General features: G+C 41.8%; 1 pseudogene; it reads right to left on the reverse strand.

The window, feature by feature from the left end:
* Window positions 1–11,504: 11,504 nt before the first annotated feature.
* Window positions 11,505–12,250, reverse strand: LOC149199631 (putative polygalacturonase pseudogene; annotated as a pseudogene).
* Between the last annotated feature and the right edge of the window lie 3,464 nt (window positions 12,251–15,714).

Raw genomic sequence — 15,714 nt, forward strand, 5'->3', positions numbered from 1 at the left:
CGCTTTCCTGATACTCTTTGACATGCACTTGAGCCTTCTCTTTCCTCTGATACACTTTAAGCTGTCAAATCGCCCCTTTTCTGCCTCTTAATGCAAAATTGACTGCTGCAAAGGTTCCCGTGGCCTTTGGAATGCTATCGGCGCTCTGGCTGATCAAAACTAGCCTTAAACTTTTTGAAAAATGGTGCAAACAGGAGGAAACAATGTTGCCAACTGTGCCGAGGCCGAGACTGGCTATCTGAAGCAAAATTGGGCCTTGGAGCGATCTCAGAAAGCTTAGGGATGCATGAATTCCCTTATCGGGAGCCGGGTGCGGGCATATATGTGAAAATATGAACAAATGCCGCCTTTTCTTTTACGCAGAAAAAAGACCAATTTCTATGTAAAATTCGTGAAAAACATAGGCGGGAGCAGCACTGTAGCGGAGATTAAATCCTTGCCATTGGATCGCGCGAAGGCAGATCCAACGGCTGGCGCTAACTCGCATCGGGGCGGACCATTGGTCCCAACACATAAAACCTCTGAATAGCGATGAACCTGGCGGATACGAAATGCTTATATGCCCTTTCTTTATTACTTTTCGACTCCGCTGGTCGGAGCCATATAGGAGTGATGCGATTAAATATGGGCCATTGATCTCTGGGCCTAAATGGGCGTCTGAGATTAACTCAGAAATTCGCTATCGGCAGGGTCATGGGGTTGCCACATAGAAACGCCGAAACCCATCGGACCCGATAAGTTATACAGGCCCTCTTTATTTTATTTCGGGTCCGACCCATCGGCGGGACCCAAATCGACGATTTTAATAGTGGAATGGGTGCACGGACCTGAAAACCCTTAACACTGCATTTGATAACTCATCGGCTCCGCCAAATCGGAGCAGTATATGGGGCGATGCGAAGTGGGGGGCCGCGCGACAAGATATGGACCATCAGATCTGGGGCCCAAAAATGGATGGCTGCGATTATATCGGGACTTCGGCAATCGGCGAGGCAGAGGGTTGACATATATGTGATCGTCGAACTGCGCGGACCCGATATACTATTACCGGTCCACTTTATATGTTTTTGGGTCCGGCCCATCGGCGCTATGCCCCATGCCTTGAGACTTAGCCATTTTCGCTTATATATGCCACTGCCCCCTCCCGATAGCGATATCGCATCGGAGGGGGATCAAACAGATCTTTATCTCATCAGAGCACGTTTTTTATGAAAATGCAAGGCAAATGAATTCGAAGGGGTTATATATGATGTTTTAAACATATGATTGCCCCCTCCCGATAGCGATATCGCATCGGAGGGGGTCCAAATGAAACTTTATTATATCGGACCCATGTTTTTGTGAACTGCCAAGCCTTTTGGGAAATCAGAAGGGTTCCTTTATAGTTTGGCATGGATTCTAAGGCATCGGAAGGGGTCCGATAGCCAAAAAAGGGAGGATTTTATCCTTTTTTGAAGGTTTTTTATGGTTTTTGCATTCTTATGCCTTGGAAGGAGTCCAAAGGCACTTAGGGGGAAAGTGATGTGGTTTTGAGAGGGGTTTAGTGGCCAAAGAGGGTTTCATGCCTTATAAAGGCAAGCCAAGGCCAAAGAGATGATTTTTATACATATGAAGGGAAACTATGTAAAGGAATGAGTCCTTATGCATTTGGAAGATGGTCAGAGGGGTCAATGAGGGTTCTTGCTGAGTTTCAGATAAACTTAGCAATTCCCAAGGATGTATATGGTTATTTTTCAACCAAGGGGAGGGGATAAGTATATAGGGGAGTTATAGAGATAGTTTTAGTAGGGGAAGGGAAAATAGATAGGCAGTTACATAATAAAGTTAGTAGTTAATATGATAATGATGAGAAAAAGCGCTAAGAATGAAGTCTTAGGCTATCAATGGGGGAAAATGACTGATATAAGAAGTGTGAACATTCCTTTAGTGAAGAAGATCTTCACCAAGGTAGATGATATGGAGAATGATGAATCTAAGAGGTATCAAGCAGATCTTGACCTCTTTAGGGGAAGTTAGTGAGTGATTTGGGAAAGAGGGAGAAGGGGAAGTTAGACATGCATTTCTTGAAGTCCTCCAACTGAAAAATCACCTTCAACTTGTGATATGATAGATATAACACTTGACAATATGAAATGGATCACAAGCCATGATTCTGCAACCACAAAGCTACCTACCCGGCCTATTCACCTAGCATTTTCTCTTCTTTTTGGTTTGGGTGCATTTGAACTAGCATACCCAGCTTTTTTTTCTTTTCTTCTTGCTGTCCTCCTATCTACAACTACACTTATTGCATCCAGGGGCTCAAATTAAGCTGTTGAGCACCCTTGTTTCTCTACCTATCTACAAATCTACCAAGATTAAGCTGTTTGGACAGATGTTCATTCTCTATATTCTACAACAGGAAATTGAAACCTAGGGAGGCCAAGATTAAGATGTTTGGACCTCCCTATACTTGAAAACTGATCAAAATGGATTACTCATAAAAAAAATGGAACACAGCAGTGGCATTTAGATTAGCACACTCTCATGGATACTTCTCTGGCCATCTGTAGCAAATATGGAGCATTGCAGCAAGCAAAGTATGACATATTTGGCATGTAAAAATGTCGATCATAAAAGATGATTAACCTGCTGCAGCAGGAGGATAACAGTGGCTCCACTTGGGGATGGCTTTTCCTTGTGACAAGCCAAGAACAATAGGTCATAATGCCTTGATCCTCTGTAGTTGCTGTTAATTGAAAATTTCTTCTGCGCTAACTGCTGAATGACTAGAACTTTAACTTCTGACTGCAGCACTCCTCCTTAACTAAAACACTGTGAAAAATAAAGCATCGCCTGCTTTCTTCTGCGTGCTTGATATTGCATACACTTTTGCTTGAGCACTGCCTTGTGAAATAAACACAAAAAAAGGAATAAAACTGGAGCTCTTCTTTTCTTGTCTTTGAAAGGGTGTTGAAGTAGACTGAAAATCCTCCTTTCTTTTTGATACCGTTGACTTGAAAACTACAAGCTGCAAACAACTTATCTTTAACATAAATCACTGTGATATGACAGCGCTGCTCTTGCTGTTTTGCTGAGATTACTGCAGAGACAGAGCTTAAAAATAGAGGACTTGCATTGATTGTGTCTTCACAAACTTTGTTGTTGCTCCTCTAACAATCGGATTGTTTATGCAAAATAAAAAACAAAAGTGCTGATATGTACAAATATCAATGTACAAAGAGATATATACAAAGCTGCGTTATGTTCAACAAAAGGGATCATGATAATGCTTCAGTATACATCCATTTACAGCGCCTTCTTCAGCAGTGCTGCCCTCTACAGATTTGAGGAAATATGTGTTATTTCCCTGAACAACAGAAATAACAAATGGCCCTCTCTAAAGGAAATCGAATTTTGCATGTTTTCCCTTGTCTTCTCTTCGTGAGTCCCACCTTAGAACTTTGTTGCCAACACAGAAATTCTCAGCTTTAGTCCTTTTATCAAACATCCTTTTGAGCTTCTCTTGCATAATTTGAGCTCTGTCATAGACTTGCTCTCTTGTCTGATGCAAATGAATTGTTTGGTTTATCCTCCTTTGTATATCGTTTGGCTCAGCTTGAATCTCTTGCAGCAGCTTGATAATAGGAATGCCCAGTGATGAAGGAAATCTGGCCTCCATGCCATATACTAGCTCATAAGGGCTCATCCCAATGGATTTCTTGGTTGACAATCTGTCTGCCCATAGGGCATTTGTGAGCTTTCTATGCCAGTTCTTCTTGTTTTCTTCTAAGATCTTCTTGATAATACTGATCAGGCTCTTGTTAGATGAATCGGCTAAGCCATTACCTTAAGGGTAATAGGCTGTGGAATGGCCTAAAGTGATATGGAATTTATGGCAAAAATTGATCATCTTTTTGGATTTGAAAGCAGCGACATTGTCAGTGATGATCTTCTTAGGGCAGCCAAATCTAGAAAGGATATTGCACTCAAGGAAGTGGATAATGGTGGTGTCATTGGCTTGCCTACATGGCATGGCCTCAATCCACTTGGTGAAATAGTTGGTGGCTGTTAAAATCCACTTATGCTGGCCTGAGGAAGAGGGATGGATTTCTCCAATGAAGTCAAGACCCCATTGTTGAAAAGGCTTTTCGGTTGAGATGGGCTTAAGAGGCAAGGGAAACAGCTTTCTTTTGCCCTCAAAGATTTGGCATTTGTGACATGAGATAATAAACTTCTTTACATCTGCAAACAAAGAGGGCCAATAGAAACCAGCCCTTAAAATTTTATCAGCAGTGGACTTCCAATATAGATGTCCTCCAAAGTCCCCTGCATGTAATTCTTTCATGACATTATTAGTTTCATTCATGGTCAGACAATAAAGCAATATGCTTCATGATTCTTCCAAAATAAAGCACCATCTAAGACACAAAATTTCAAAGCCTTCATTCTTAAAAATCTCTTCTTGGTCCTGGACAATCCTGGGGGAGCACACAGGTTTAGCAATACAAAGAAAATATCAGCATACCATGGGGATTGCAAAAAGGTGTCACTGATCTGTGGAGTCGCCAGCTCCTATTCATTGTCCAGTTGGTTGATGTCTAAGGCTTGAAAGTTTGTTTCGGACATCAGTTTGGCTAAACCTTGTCCCTTTATTAGCTTGGTTGGTTTTATTTCTATGTCATACTCAAGAATGTTAGCAATCCACTTGCCTCTTTTGCCTTCTAATCCTTCTTGGGTTAATATGTCTTTTACAACAACATTTGGGACATAGGCAATCACGTGTGAATATAAAATGTAAATTCTGAAGTCTTTGATTGCTTGAACAAGGGCATAGGCCTGCTTCTCCATGATTTGGTACTTCAAGGTTGCATCTCTTAAGGCTCGGTTGAAAAAAGCAATTGGCTTTTCATTTCCTTGGTCATCCTTTTGCAATAGGACAACGGCTATGAAAATATGATAAAGTCCTTATCAAATTGAGGACTTGTGAGGACTGGGGCTTGAGTTAGGGCAACTTTGATACTTTCAAATGCTTGCTTGGTTTCAAGAGACCATTTTACCTTGGCATCCTTCTTTAACATGTTGCTCAACAGTCTTATTAGCTCGGCTAGATTTGGGATAAATCTCCTTAGGAAATTGATCTTTCCTAGGAATGCTTGCAGCTCTTTTATGTTTCTTGGATATGGGATTTGGAGAATGGCTTGGATCCTTTCCGGATCAATTCTAATCCCGTCCTTTGAAATGATATGTCCAAGTAATTTGCCTTCTTCAAGGCCAAATAAAGACTTCTTGGGGTTCAAGGAAATGCCATATTTCCTACATGTTAGGAACACTTGTCTCAAATGTCTTAGGTGCTCTTGATCAGATTTGGAGAAAGGGGTAAGATCATCAAGATAGACAACCAAGAACACGAAATAAAGATGTATCCATATGTCAAACAAGTACGACAATGGCTACGGCAGGTGCACCCCAAGAAATCCGCTGCCATCAAGGCAGAAGTCGAAAAAATTCTCCATGCTGGTTTTATTTACCCGTTTCCTCTAACCGATTGGGTATCGAACATTGTTCCTGTGATGAAAAAACAGAGAATGATTAGAGTGTGCGTCGATTATAGGGATTTAAATCAAGCTTGTCCAAAAGACAACTACCCTACACCCTTTATTGACCAGATAATTGATGAATGCGCTGGATGTGAAATCTTTTCATTTATGGATGGATTCTCCGGGTATAATCAAATAAATATCCGCCCACAAGACCAGTCAAAGACTGCATTTATTTGTCCGTGGGGCACATTTTCATATTGTAAATTACCCTTTGGTTTAAAGAACGTAGGGGCAACATTTCAGAGGGCAATGAATTATGCCTTCCATGACATCAAAAACATCGTTCAACCATATCTTGACGACCTTCCGGCTCATTCGCGAAAGCAGACCGATCATCCACAGCATTTGAGAGCGATATTTCTACGTTGCCAACACTAAAAGATACGACTCAATCCACACAAATGTGTGTTCTGTGTCAGTTCTAGTCGTTGCTTGGCTTTTTAGTCTCAAAGGACGGGATTCGTCTCGACCCATGTAAGGTTTAGGCAATCATAAATTTGCCTCCACCTTCAAATTTGCTTCAGATTCAGAAACTCCAAGGGAAAGCAAACTTTCTGAGGAGGTTCATTCCAAATTACGCCGAACTTGCTAAAGGTTATACATGTATATTGAAAAAAGAAGTACCCTTCATCTAGGATCAGGTCACGCAAGCTTCCTTTGATGCTTTAAAAGAATCCCTAATGAAAGCATCATTAATGTATGCTCCTGATTATCAAAAAGACTTTAACCTGTATCTGGCTACAGCGGATACAACCATCGTAATGGTTTTAGTTCAAGAAGACAGCGGAGTTGAACATCCTATATATTATTTGAGTAGGAACTTAAATGATACAGAAAGCAAGTATTCCTATGTTGAAAAGCTAGCTCTCGCAGCTGTTTAAGCGATACAGAGATTTCGACACTATGTCCTCTTTCGAAAAACTACCATTTTGTCAGATTGCAACCCCATGACTTATATATTGTCGCGACAGTTGCTGGGGGGAAAATATTCAAAATGGATAACAATTCTTCAAGATTTTGATTTGGAATTTGTAAAATCCAAATCGAAGAAATCCCTGGTTTTCGCGGAATTACTATGCGATCTCCCATCATCATCCAATGATGAAACATCCGAAGAAACCATCGTGGATGAATCTTTGTTTATGATATCTTCAAGAAATCTGTGGTATGGAGATATAATCATCTATCTCCAAACCCAAAAATATAGGTCTAATACCTCTCGCTCGGAACAAAAACGTATTCGATACCAATCAAAAGACTACATGATCGTCGGTGATACACTTTACCGTCGTGGTGTCGATATAGTTCTGAGGAGGTGCCTCACCCATGAGGAGGCTGAAAAAGTCCCGAATGATTGCCATTCAGGCGCATGTGGGGGGCATCAATCTGGTAATGTTACGGCGTAAAAATTTTTACGAGCAGGATACTTCTGGCCAACAATGTTCAAAGATTGCATAACCGCAGTTAGAAGTTGCCATGCATGTCAAATTTTCGATAGCAAAACCAGAAAACCACCCGCACCCCTACAACCGATAGTTGCTGTTGGGCCATTCGCCAAATGGGCATTGATTTCATGACATGAAACCCCACCTCGACCGGGGGGCATGGGTATATCATAGTCGCAGTAGACTAATTTACCAAATGGGCCAAGGCGATGCCTACATTAGATAACACTGGTGAAACAACTTCCCTTTTATTTTTCAATCATGTAGTCGCCAGATTCGGCGTTCCACGGGCTATAGTCACAGATCGTGGATCACATTTTCGCAATCACATGATGGTTGAATTGGATGCCAAATTGGGGTTGTCCCACGACAGCTCTACTCCATATTACCCGCAGGCCAATGGACAAGTTGAAGCAAGCAACAAGTCCTAAAGCGGATGCTGCAAAGGATGATTAGATTCCACAAAAGGAGTTGGCACCTGATCCTGTACTCAGCCTTGTGGGCATACCGAACATCGGTAAGGAATGCAACTGGGTTCACACCTTTTCAACTGGTGTATGGCCTAGAAGCAATCTTACCAATTCAGTGTGAAATCTCGTCCCTCAAACTCGCAGTCGACCTTCTCCCTGGAACTTCAGAAGAGGAGGCTTGTTTCTTGGAACTAATCCAATTGGATGAAACCCGCCATAATGCCGCATTGGCTAACGAAGCCCATAAGAAACGAGTCAAGACGCAATTCAACAAGAATGTCAAACCCCGTGTCTTCTCAGAAGGTGACTTGGTCTTAATTTACGACCAGGAATCCGATAAATTGGGAGCAGGTAAATTCAAGTCTTTGTGGATGGGCCCCTATATTGTTAAGCGTGTATTAGCAAAACGAGCCTACGAGTTAATGGATTATGACGGGATTCCACTGGCGCAACCCCGTAACGGGTTGTACCTTAAGCATTACTACGCATGATTCAGTGTGGTAACCCGTATGCTTTTGTTACATTTTTGTTTTCGCCAAGGGTAATTTTTTTGGTCAAGTAATCCACTTTTTACATTTGTCACAGATATCAAACCTTTTGGAATCATTTGTTGGATATGCCGACGGAGCGAGTCGTAGTTCGCGGAACCTATCTTCTGCGGCCTGGGCCATTTTTGATCTAAGCGGCGAGTTAGTAAGTTTCAAAGGGGTATGTATTGGGCAGTCAACGAATAACATCGCTGAATATAGTGCGTTGATAGAACTTCTCTCTGATGCCATCACACATGGCATAATCCGACTTGTCGTCAGGCTAGAATCACATCTCTTCATACTACAACTCACTGGTATCTACTCCGTTCGAAATCCAGCTATCTATTGCATGTTCCTAAGGGTCAATATTTTGGAAAGGCAATTTGATTTTATTCAATATCAGCATATTTCCAGAAACTTAAACACATTAACAGATTCATTGGCAAATTATGTGTTAGATAGAAATTTGAAACATTTATAAAAAGAAGCATTTCATCAGTATTTGCATCAAGATCATGTAACTTAACCAAAATAAAACTCCGAAAAAAAAAAAAAAAAAAAAAAAATATATATATATATATATATATATATAATTGTTTATGGTTTACACATAATGTTCTGTAACCAAGACAAAATTGGTCAAATGACCCAATACTCAAAACGCTAGGGGGAACCCTAGTCCAATGATGCTGGTGATAACAAGTCACTGCCTGTGCAATCATGCGTAAAAGCCTAGTCCATCGACTCGGCACATCGGTAGTATGTCGCTGCAACCTCAGGGGCAGCTCATCAGTCCTCACATCCAGAATACCAAGAGTGAGGCCTTCGACCTGATCCTGCAACGCTGAAACAGTCTCAACCACATCAAGGTCGCGAAGGATAGCCCTTCCCACAGCCTCTCCTGCTGGAGCGGCAACTGGCACTCTCAGGCGTACTACTGACCGAACCAGTCCAACATTTGCATGAGCACATGAGTTTTGACTATTCCTGATAGAAGAAAGCACAAGAACATTATAAAAAGAAACGCTAAACAGATATATGGTCAGAGAATTTACCAATGACACCCCACTGCTCGCCAGCCGACAGTACTAAATCCGGATCACCCCGGAAATCCATTCCAGCATATGGATACTTGAAAAAAACCATCTCCTGACGGTTGAATAACTCGAAAAAGGTATCAGAAAAGGAAACCTGGGACTGACCAGCATGTCTAGCCATAAGTTCGACCCATCTCTGCCTCCGTGGCTCAGTCGGTGGAGGTAAACCAAGTGAAACATACTGCGGATGCATCAGCGGGATCTTTTCCAAGGCAAAAGCGGTCAAAATAGAACCATATCCAAAGTACTTAAATCTTCCATTTTTCACCTTGGTCAGTTGCTCTTTCATCACAAAGAGTACTGCATCACACCAGTTGAACACCTTTGGTTCAAGGCATTCCAAGGAATACTGCATATAAGACATGTTGGCCACGTGAAGAGCCGCACTACCAGCCAGTCTAGAAAAAGTGAACAGAATGGTCCTCAGGGAACTGCCAGTGACATCTCGGATATTGATCTTGCCATCCTTACTCGATTGAGATCCCTCTCTGCAATACCTACGAATGTAATCTCTCACAGATTCACCCCCACGGGCCGAACCTGATAATGAGATAGGGGCACCCCACCTCGATAAGCCGGTAAAAAAAATAGATGTCCACAACAGTCAAGGGGATGAACTTGCCCCTAATCTAGAACACCTAGGTGGTAGGATCCCATGCATCGAGAAAATATTGCAACAAGTTGATTTGTTGCCTCATGCTAGAGATGCGGAAAAACTTGAACATGCCACAGTTCCACAATGCATTTACCGTAACCGGATCATGTAAAGCAAGCATGTCCTCTTCTTCATGCTCACGTTCTTGCCATGTAATAGGAATTTTTCTCCAATGAATCTCTGAAACAAACAAGAGAAGAGTCAGGATCCTAATTTGGTGAAAAACAGGCAAAACTTTCCATGAAAAACTGTGCATAAATTTCCCTCTTTGTGCCCATCGCACCCCCAACAGTGTTCTAGGTGGGATGCATGTTGACTGGCCAATGGCCAAGCTAGCATGCATCGTACCTTTCGATATAGAAGAGGTACGATGGAGCCAGGGCGAGTTTTTCAAACCCTAGAGGCTTAGAAAAACCAGAAAACATGCTCAGAATTCAAAAAGGAAAGGATGAAGCTGAAGAGCTCAGGTTTAGCTCCTACCTAGTCCAGACGACGCCAAGAATCGTCCACAGAATCTCCCGAAATCAACTGGTGAAATCAAGGGGGGAAGCACCTCCAAAGCTCCAACAAATCAAAGTTCAAATGAAATGGTAAAATGAAAGGTAAAAAGCACTTTTAAATTACTTTTCACGTAATTCAAGTAAAATATTAGTGTTTTAACTCATTTTTCAAACATATATTGTGCGTTTCTAACTAGTTTGATGAAGCAATTGAGCAGGCAATACAACCTTTGATGGAACAAAGTTGTCAATGGTAAAATCAAGGAAATCAATGACCATTATATCGAGCAGTTTTAACGCGGAATTCAAGCTCGTTAAAAAATAAACATAAGCAATGAGCAAATGTTCCCCCAGAGTTTAAGCTCATTAAAAAATGAACCAAGTTCCAGTAAATAACCATCGTGAATGTATTATCATCAGCCTTTGAAGCCTTGGTCATGTTCTCATCATCACCTCCACTCTATACTGGCCAATCATTCACCTCCATTTGATTGTTTACCCTTTTTGAGGAACAACTGCAAAGAGTGATCCTATTAGCCATCCTTGTGACACTGCCGTGATTAGAAAATTCCAAAGCTTACCTGGAATTAGCTGCTACCCGAATTTATCACTCGTTCCTCAAAAAAAGAGTCTCCTTTAAAGCTCTTTTCAACTGACTCGTAAAATATGAAAAGATTGCCGAGAAATTGGCCTCTCCAGCTCGTTAAAGTGACCGGAAGTGCTATCCCTCCTTTAGATTTTAATATTTTTGTTGGACACCTAATACTAAAGGGTTAGTGTGGAAGCCGAAAAGACTAAGCAGTCCAAGAGACCTTGGGATCTGAAACCCAAGAGTCACATATTTGTACTATAAATGTATATCTATTGTTAATAAAAAATGAACTCACTGATTTATCATTCATATCTTTTGTGCTGTCCATGTGTGTTTAACATGGTATCAGAGCGGGCGATCTCCTGCCCTGCTCAAACATGAGCCACTTGTTTTCCGTGGCCTTTCTTACATGCCAGTCCTGTACATTCATATAATTGTCAGTACTGCTATATTAGGAGGTGCCTGACAGTCCCTGCGATTCTTGACCTACCACTCTGCTGTTTACCAAATATGCATCTGTTAGCGTGCATGCAATTCTGAAATTACTCAGAAATTTGTGGCGACCATAACGCATCTGCCATAACGCTCTGGCGCATCAGCGCTGTCATCTTCCATAACCGCTCCTGCATGAAATCATTTGCTGTCGGTCTGTCCACTGTTCTGCTCCGTCTCTGGGCTCTGTCCACTAACGCATCTGCCACGCCTGTGCTGCCCTAACGCTCTCTCACCTAACGTTCTCTCACCTAACGCTCTCACCGGTCTGAGAGACTCCATACGCAGTTGGATTGTTGAACGCTGCCTGACAAAGAATTGTGGAAGAGCTTTTGGGTCATATTTCTCATCTGGGTGTTCTGGATAATCAGTCTTAATTACAATTCCCACTCGAACAGTATCAAATGTGAGATTGCTGTAAAATATTTCTCGCACATAACCCCCTCTTCCAGGACTAGTTTTGATCCTCATGCCACGTCTTGACTGCCAAACATGAACATTATCAACCGTGACATTGGAGACTCCTCCAGACATTTCACTCCAAATTGATACTGCTGCACTTACTCTGCTTCGAAGCACGAGATTCCGGATAAAAATGTTTGCAGATGGCCGAGCATATGCTATTCCATATTGATCCCAACCACTCTTTATTGCTATGCAATCATCGCCAACGCTTATGTAGCAGTTTTCAATAGTAACATTTTGACAAGAATCTGGATCAATTCCATCCGTATTTGGAGCATCAAGTGGGGCCAAGATAGTCAGCCCACTAATACGAACATTTTGACAGTCATATGGGTGAAGTGTCCAAAATGGAGAATTGCGCAGTGTGATGTTTGAAATCTCAATGTCGCTGCACCACATGAACTGCAGAAGAAGCCCTCTAATGTGTGTTTAACATCTTGAAGCTTTGGTCTACCACCGCTAGCATAACGTTTCCTACATTGCCTCAATGCTTCAGTTTTTTCCTACACGTTGTAACCTCCAACACCTCCCCGTCGACGTCACGGGTTCGAATCACCGCGCTTCGGTTTTCCTGCCGTCGTCTTTGGGTCCCTACTGAATATTGTGTTGGTTGAAATTCTCAAGTGGTAAAACTCAAATTCAAGGTTCGAGCTTCTAAAGTGCTACTTTGAAGAAATCATCGATGCTTTTGAGGACCAACAGCGGAACATGCAACCTTCCTTTGCAAGCGTAACTCCTATCTACTGTCATTTTTCTGTTAAAATATGTCCCTGCGAACCAACAGAAGTTTAATGCATACAGTTCTATTTGAAATGAACGTTGAATGTACACTGGTGAAGCCTACTTGGGACAATCGAATTCGTGCGACGATGTTGGGGATGTGCAGTGCTTCATGAGGCCCTGGTAAGGATTTTCAAGGGCCGATTTGGTGAGTCCACCCCTCCAAAAGGCATATCAAGTGATCTTCTTTCATGTCAACATCAAGAAGTTGCAAGTTCTTCATTTTGTAGCACTTCAGTCTTTCAGAAGTTTTCTCTGCAACGAAGGTATAGAGATTGCTGCCGCTGCGTTGGAGGTCTCTAAGTTTAGTGCGCGTTGAATAGTTTGTGTTGAGGAAGAGAATTGTTGGTCGTTTCTGTTCAAGTCATTTTGAATAGTTTGTGTTGACAAAGAGCATTTGTGCGTCGTTTCTGTTCAAGTCATTCTGTGCTGAGGAAGAGCATCATATCATGTTGAAGTGATTGGCCAGCAACGAATCACCATGAGGCTGAGAATAGCAGCGTAGGTATGCTGAGCTTATTCCCTGGACTGGCCAAGATCTCCTGAAGACAAAGAAACTGAACATTATTCTGGGGTGGTGTGACTTGTCTGAACATAGTTCGCTGGAGTAGATCGTGATCCTTCTGAGATAGGCATCTGAAGTGGTGTGAGTTATCGGTAGCTGCAGTACACTTCTAAAACTAATATCGGTTGATTCTGTGGTCAACATTTTTGTCAAATCTTGAAACCATGCGACTATCATCGACGGTTGCATAGAACGATCTTCTGAGTAGTGCTGGGCATTGGTTGATTTCGCGGGTCCATGCTCTGGTCAACTATTCTTTGTGGAAGCGTGGAACAATTTTGTGTGCATTTTGTAAATCAATCGATCTAACTTGTTTAGTGTTCCTGGAGCTGACTTAACTGTAGAATGACTATTCTCTGTGGCTGCAGCATGAAGCAACTCGGAAGCTGCACTGATTGATTGTTGAAGCAGTCTGACCTCCTTGGTAGCGATTCTAGAGTAGATTAATTGCAGATCGAATGCACGTTGGAGCTGTCATTGTCGTGAGGCACAAGCACAAAACCGAACTGGATAAATGTACAATGATCCTATGTTTCAAATGAATGAAGAGGGACAACAAATCTGATATGAAGGAGACCATCGTCGTATATATAGGTTCACATGCACCAGATTTGAGTATTCTGCCATAATTCTGTAGCAGACTGCCTATACAGAAGATTGAGTTTATTTCAGTGGCGTATGCAATCAACTTGTTCAATTTCTTAATAGAAGGAGCCTATACCAGGTGTACTCCTCCAATAGCCTTGTAACTTCCTGGCCTAAAGCAATCTTTCTAAAGTTGGTTCGTGACCTGCATAGGCCAACTTTGTATTTTCTACAGCGACTTCCATAAAGAATGATCTAGCCCCAAGGCTACAAACTTGTATTTTCTGTGGTTGTTTCAGTTGAGCAGCATATCACTGTACCTGTGCTTGAAATCTTAATGAGTATAGACTATTGGAAGTGATGTTTGGTGATGTACCTCTGCTATAGAGGATCTCAAACTTCCTCATCTCATTGGATGTGTGGCTGTGAATATATTGAAGACACTCCATATTTATTTCCCTGTCTTGGAGCTGAATACGTTGCATATATTATCACTGTGGTGTTTCTCTATAATGATGGAGCTTCTTTGATGTTATAACACTTATCTACAGCCACTGTTCTTCCTAACATTTGCTGGTATATTCTACTTCAGATCTCTGTTATTATTAGAGTTGATATATCAGAGGTATATGTAATCCATTCCTGTAGTTGAAGTTCGAATTTCAAAGAAGGAAGAAGTCATTTAGTTGTGCATCCATACAAAGCGTATCTTGGTATACCTGAGCATTTTAAGGGTGAAACATATCTATTGTATCTGTGTTGGAAGGACTTTGAGCCTCTCATTCTTGCTGGACACAAATCTGTTTGTGGTTGGCTAAATTCTTAGCTGGAATTAGTTGAGTGTTCATTTCTTTGTTGAGACAATGGCTAGATTTCATGATGTATTAGAGTTACTGAATACACTAATACACTCCACTATTGGTGGGAAGGTAAATGTTAGCAAAGACACTCTTTGTGACATTCAGACCTGCCTGCATGATGCACAAGAAAAGATCGACTTTTTGCAGCTTGAATCACAGCTACAGCAAGAAGAGCTACACCATTCTGAACCTGTTTCTGTTCAGAACATTGAGACAACCACCCATCAGCAGCATGTTAATAATGGTACAGTTCATTCAAATAAAGCAGCAGTTGTATACGCAGATGCAGAAACTCAGTCTGCACTTCCCAAGCCCATCATCAGACCTTGGGAACATCTTGTCCACAACAAGCACAAAACTGGTCTTGGATATGACAAGGACTTGTCCTTTCATATTCCAGACTACTCAAAGCCCATTCAGTTTCAGAGTGCTGGATTCATTGATGACAGTTCACCTACTCTTCATGACAGTTCAGCTTCAGCTGTTCCAGATTCTGCTCCTCTTCCACAGCGACAACAACAACAACAAAAACAACAGATTATGAAATTCCAACACTGTGACCGAGTTGGCCATTTGAAAGATCACTGTTTTGATCTTCATCCATGTAAGCACTATCATAAAAACAGTCATTCTTCACATAGATGCTTCAGAAACAAACTTCATGCAAGAACAAAGATTCATCTTGGATGTATCGCTTCTTAGCAATGGGCATCAATAGCCAAGAAGATATTCCAAACACATGTCAGAACTTGTTCCAGAATATTGAACAGTCTTGCAGTTGAATTTTCTCCATCATCTCACCTTGTATCTGACAGGGGGGGAAATGATGGTCATCTACAAGCTTCAAAGTCACATCAAGCGAGCCTGAGCCACAACCTGCCACACCAGTTTCAGAGTTGTAGCCAGAGACAAAGATGCCCGTGAACAGATTGAGAACACTTCCTCTAGCAGAAGACACCAACTTCTTGCCAGTTTTGGAAGAGTTCTAGGAATTGCATTAAGCATTCCAGAGTTGTTGGTTATCCTTAAACCATCACAGGTTGAGACTTCCCTTTTCAGGTTGAAGTTTTACCTTCTATGTGGGGTGAGACCTCCC

This window comes from Pinus tabuliformis, chromosome 2_1 (genome assembly GCF_031772625.1).
Source record: "Pinus tabuliformis cultivar Carrire ecotype Pingquan chromosome 2_1, CPIR1, whole genome shotgun sequence".
NCBI classification, from domain to species: domain Eukaryota; kingdom Viridiplantae; phylum Streptophyta; class Pinopsida; order Pinales; family Pinaceae; genus Pinus; species Pinus tabuliformis.